We start from the raw sequence: 6,152 nt of genomic DNA on the forward strand, positions 1-6,152 counted from the left end.
CCGTCCCAGCCTGGAGGTGGAGCCAATCTCACAAGGGTCATAAAGCAAGTGTGGACATCATAATTGTAGCCCTGCTACAAATAGTGCAGCTTCTTTAATTTAAAAAAAAAAACATGTATTTTTATTCCTGGCCAGCATCAGCTATGAGAATTAGTGCTGGCACAGGCTGTATTTACACAGAGCAAGCAGCCAGCACTCAAGATGGCTGTTCTGCTCTCAGTCAGGGGGTGGGTGTCAGTTACACAGGTTGGGAACGCCCCTCCAGCTGAAGAGGCAAGCCCTCTCTGATTTTTACCTCAGAAGGTGACACAGGCAGCGTGAGGAGAGATGACAGAGACCAGAGGGGGAGAAACTGAGCTGACAGAGAGAGAAATGGCATTCAGTAGCAGAGGAATTTAGCTCACTGATGACACACAGAAAGGGGACCATGAGAGACAGCTCCCTGAGTCAAAACAGGGAGACACCTCATCCACAGAGGAGTGAGAGATAGCTCAGCAAGGCCAAGGAGACCGCTTCAGGAAAAATTGACAGATAAGTGAAATTTCACCACACAGAAACACAGAAAGAAAGTGACAGGAGTTTTCCTAATAGAAATGACACAAAAATCAGACGGTCAAATCAAATCAGCTAAATCTTCTTCGTCTGATTCTCTACAGTTAGATAATATATATACAGTGTGTGTGAGGAGAAAAGAAAGAAATGTTGTCATAGCAACACCAGAGTACTGTATAATGTGAATCAATGACTGTGTTTCCCTACCTGTCACCACAGAGCTGATCAGTGAGAGAATCTGTGTGTGCACTCACTGGTACTGATTATTAATCTGTCTCTCCACAGTAAAGCCAGTCAGCCTGTGTTTGACTGCATTTGCTCTGTACATTGACTGTGCATATGCCTCAAGAATAATCCCCGGTGTGGCTCTGCCTGATATGAGTGGAAAAGACACTTACCTGACAAAATTTTTGGAGTGTTAATCTCTCTGTGTGGAGAAAAGAGAATAACACATTAGTAAAGAAATTTATCAGTTCATGGGAGAAAAATGGGAACTTACCCGTGAACAGATCTGTTGCTGTGTTCTGTGTGTTCTGCAAGTGAAGTGATTGCATTTAGAACTTAAACCAACCTTCAGTGAGAAGTAATAAAAGGAGAGAATTGATACTTACATATGTGAAATACAGGAAAAAGAAAAACTTTGATAACAATAAAGGGAAGAAACTTACTTCAGAGTTATTGAACTGGCATCTTGGAGTGTGCTGCATGTAAAGTAAAGGAAAGTTATTATAAGCTATCACCTGCTTCAGGAAAAGATCTTTCATCAGCAACTTATCATCAGTTCTTTTAAAGGGGTACCCCTACTCCATGATCATATACAGGCTTAAGTGTGAATATGAATTCATAGCCACTGTATGGTTAGATAAGACTTTTGCAAGGAACTGAAGACTGTTAGGGTCATTACCATACAGTAAGGACTACTTCGAGTCAGTCACTACTTATCTACCCAACCAGAAGCATTAGTCCATTTCCTATTTGGTTTCTCTCAGGTGTATTTGTTCACATACATGTATGCATACATATTTTTAGATAGGAAAGAGAAAACTGTATCACTATAGACGTATTGAGAGTGAGATGAAGAAAAAGGTCTGATGAAGTATTGTGAAATGTGTATTTGCTGTGTTTTGTTCTTTGTTTTTCCTACAGGTGCAGGAACTTCAAGCAAGGTCCAAGTGTAGTAGCCTCTAATGATATTTCAGGAAGTAACCTTTTTCTTTTCAGGTGCTAGATCTTCAAGCAAGAAGTGTTAACTCTGAATTTGTTGCTTATTTTACTTCATTAATTTAGTGTATTTCAAGGGTGGTCTTGATATTGAGGATTTCAATTGGGGGTTTGTATTCTTGTTCTGCATGTTAGTGGACATTATTTCTTTGTTTGCCAAATAAAATCAATTGTTATTTTTCACCAATTTATCCTCCTGGTCAGTCGCTGTCCTTCCGCTTTAAGAGTAATAAGGGAACTCTCTCCTTGTGATAGTAATCGATTGGTCGGTTACATAATCTCCCCCCCCCCCCCCCCCATAACAAGCTTAGCCATAAAACACCTGATTTGAAGGATGGACCGCTTTATTGGAGGAAGTGAAGTAGTAGTTGAGGCCCCCTTACAACTCTGGGCCCCCCTGCAGTCACAGGGGCTGCCCCCTTGTAGTTACACCTCCAATCATTGTAAAAAGAGAATCTCTACCTAGCGGAGGGGATACATTTTTAAAAGTCCTTCGAGATTAAAGTGATGGAATGGCAGCCATTTTGGCAGGCTTACCGACCAATTTTCACTTTTGCCATGCTACAATGTCTTCACTTTCAAGCTGGAATTCCCAGTGATTTCAGTGATTTCAGTGGTTCCCTGGCCCCACATGACAATGGTCTGGCATCTGCATTGATACACAGGCTAGAGTGTGACATCATCAGGAAGCATGCCTGCAATTACTCTACACAAAGATGCAGAGGAGACACCTTTGCTTTAGGGTAGGAACACACTAGGCAGAATCACGTATGCATTTTCCACTATGTGCTATGGGGAAAACTCATGTGATTCTGCCTAGTGTGCTCTTTCCCTTAGATGGAACATTTGTAACACAGCAGTTGGATACCTAATTATGTAAGGAAATCTGGAAGGCTGTTTTACCTCCCCTTTGCATACCTACCATGTCACAACTTAGTTACACTAGAACTCTCTATTACAGCTTCCAGCTAATGAAAAAAAATACCCTTTTCTGGATGAATTATAGTTTATGTACTCCCAAGAAAAAAAGGGGGGACATCAAAAAGAGAAATAGCGCATTTAAAATGCACTGCCATTTTCCTGTTATAATGGATGTGCACTATATGATCAAACCTGTGAGTAGTGTTTGTGTTTCAGAGAATGTTTGAATCTACTAGAACCCTGATACCTAGGTGTAGCCACCGCTGCTGCCCGGAACTCTCTGTGCCCGTGCTCTTGTCCATAAGCACCCATACTGTGCATGCCTGAGTGTGGTCTGCACTTCTGGACTATCCAGAGGTTTACTCCTTAGGTGATTATGCATCTTTCAACTTTCAAGTATGGTTTAAATACTTGCATATTAATCATGTGCATGCTTGGTATGCACATATTAAGTGCACACATAATTAGTATGTGCATATTTAATTATCTAGAAAATGAAAACATGGACATTCTACAAATCAGAACTTCTGTACTAGAAACTGAGCAATCCAGGTATTAATAGACCAGGATTTACACTTGAAAACCAACATTATCTGTTGTTTTAGTTTCTGTTGCCATTTTCTGAACAGGTATACATGATTTCTGCAGGGGCAGTCCCAGCAAAGGTTAACATATACTGTATTTTTTGGACTATAAGACTCACTTTTTCTGCCCCAGAAGTGGGGGTGGGGGGGACACTGCATCTTATAGTCCAAATGCAGGGAGTTCCTGACTTGTGTACGCCTGCTAATACCAACCCCCAACTTGCCGCAATGTCAGGGTCTCCCTGTACTGTGCCCATGCAGAGGAGGACACGGGGCACAAAGGGGCATAGCGGAGGACACAAGGAGGACAGAGGAGGACACAAAGGGGATACAGGTGGAAACAAGGGGGACACAGGAGGATGCAGGTATAAGGGGGCATAAGGTACAAAGGGGCCATAATCCCCAAGATGCCCCTTCACCGTGAATGCATCAAGTTTAGTATAAATATTTTCCCCCTGGTTTTGTCCTCTAAACCTAGGTGCGTCTTATGGTCCAAAATACGGTATATATTCTATAAATGTGTAAAATGTCCTTTATATTAGCAAATATTGCACAAACTCCTCGAGCCATGCTATTTGTTATGTTTATCTGAGGAAATGGTAATGCTGCTAACTAATAATTTAAATAAAACACTTAGTAGCAATTTGTATACAGAAAATGATTATTGCTCTGCCCATTAATTCATGATGAGGGAAACAATAATGTGTAAAATCGCCTTTATTTATGCAAAAACATAAGAAGAAAATGAATAGAATCATTTTGCAGTTAAAATAGAATTTTCCCATGTAACCCAGAAATTGAAGGTAGTAAAAATTTCAGCTATGAAATACTGAATAGGAAAGTAAATTTCCATTTGTCTTATGTCATAAATAACAGGCTTCATGTACAGACTGTAGCAACGTGCTTTAGTCTTAGAAAATCACCCATAGTCTTTCTGTTATCTTGGAAAATAATAAACAAACATGAGGGATAATGTATATGTTTGTGTAGTATATGGAAGACTTTACAATATCCTATTACCAGAACACTCTTGTTTTTCAAAAGTATTGTGCAACATCACAACTGCCACACTGTGTCCTCCCACACTAAGCCACTCCCCACACTATGTCCTCCCACACTAAGCCACTCCCCACACTGTGTCCTCCCACACTAAGCCACTCCCCACACCTGTGCTGCCACACTAAGCCGCTACCCACATGTTCTTCCTGGTCCACGTATATTTACAAATGCGGCTAGTATATACAATGATTTTGAAATAATACTGGTCAAAATCCTTGTAATAAAAAGGATGAGAGTTGCCAGGTTGTCAACTTCCAGGCCCGTGCATACTTACAACTGTGGATAAGTATTATAAATGTATTTCATTGTGCCACACATGCAGTACTTTTCCCTACTGCAGCCAGTTACTCACCTCAAGCTTGCATTCCCATTTAACATTAAAGTCAATGGCCAACAATGTAAGTGGTTAATAGCAAAGTCCCCATACATGCTAGAAACAACACATTTTAAGAGTATGTAAAGAAGAAGTTTTGTTCAGGGGGCGTGGCTTGACGCCGTAAGGAGATGGCTGCCTGAACCAGAGCTCCCGCACAGAACCCGTCTGAAGCTGCATCTCCAAGCTTCGTTTTGGCCCTTGGATGCTATGAGAAGCACCAGAAGCTCCCAGTGCCCCCTCACAGACCCCAAACTCCCTCCGTCGCAGCAAGGAAGAGTCGTTGCGGAGATCTTCAGATCTCAGAAAAGCGCAACTCAGCCAGCCAAGATGGCGCCGGCAAAGGAGAAAGACGCCAAAGCCGCTCCTTCTTCCTCTGAGACCTCGCCTCCTCACAGCTCAAAGGTGGGTGAACGCCAACAGCAGCCTCCGACCCTGGCTGATATCCGGGCGATGGCAGAAGATATTAAATCTTCACTGCATGCCGCCATTGCGGAAGTCCGCACTGAAGTGATAGCCCTGGGGGGACGAATGCAGACACTAGAAGCTGCGGGCACCAAGAGAGACGCACAGATTTCCGCCCTCCACCAGACAGCTGTGTCACACAATGCCCTGCTTTCTGCTCACTCTATGCACCTGGAAGATCTCGATAATAGGGGCAGAAGAAATAACATTAGGGTGAGAGGAGTGCCAGAATCGGTAACGGCAGAGAGCATTAAAAAAGCGCTGTCGGCCATCTTTAATGATTTGCTCGAAAGACCTGCGGAAGCTGAGATAAACTTTGTTAGAGCTCACAGAGCCCTGAAACCCCGCAACATTGAATCTGAGAAACCGAGAGACATCATCTGTTGTCTAGAATCCTTCCCTCTCAAGGAGGAAATCATGCAGGCCTCCAGAACCCAAGAGGAGATCCTGTTCAACGATCATCCCATCCATCTGTACCAGGACCTATCTCCCATCACTCTATCTAAAAGGCGAGCTCTTCAACCGCTACTAAAAGCTTTAAAAGACAAAGGCCTAACCTACCGCTGGAGATTCCCGTTCGCGTTATCAGTCTTTATTAATGGCAAGATGTCTCTACTCCGCAACTCGGCTGATCTTGAGGAATTCTGTTCAGACCTAGGCCTACTTACTCTGAGGATCCCTCCGTGGGAGGGTATCTGTCTAATCCCGGGGCTGGACTCTGTCACCACTTCTCAAAGCTGCAATTCTGAGATGACTCAATCCCGACCAGGTCAGGAAGATGATGGTAGGCCTGAACAAGCTCAAGCTAGTGAGCTGAATCAAGACCACTCTGAGAATGACTGAACTCTGCGAGGGTAACAAGGGCTCCTGCCCTTTGCAATCTCCTCGCTGCCCCACACCTCCCTCCTGGGTTTACCTTAGACTCTAACACCGGTTTGTTTCCTTCCAAAGGTTTGACAACGACTCTTTAATTTTTT

General features: G+C 43.1%; 1 long non-coding RNA gene across 1 annotated transcript; it reads right to left on the reverse strand.

Annotated features, from left to right (window-relative positions):
• Window positions 1–810: 810 nt before the first annotated feature.
• On the reverse strand, window positions 811–1,262 carry LOC137561415 (uncharacterized). The gene is made up of 3 exons (XR_011030002.1): window positions 1,221–1,262; window positions 1,052–1,123; window positions 811–979 (listed from the first exon to the last, which is right to left on the reverse strand). It is a non-coding gene; the product is annotated as an uncharacterized lncRNA (long non-coding RNA).
• Window positions 1,263–6,152: the final 4,890 nt, after the last annotated feature.

Source organism: Hyperolius riggenbachi, chromosome 3, assembly GCF_040937935.1.
Source record: "Hyperolius riggenbachi isolate aHypRig1 chromosome 3, aHypRig1.pri, whole genome shotgun sequence".
NCBI lineage: Eukaryota > Metazoa > Chordata > Amphibia > Anura > Hyperoliidae > Hyperolius > Hyperolius riggenbachi.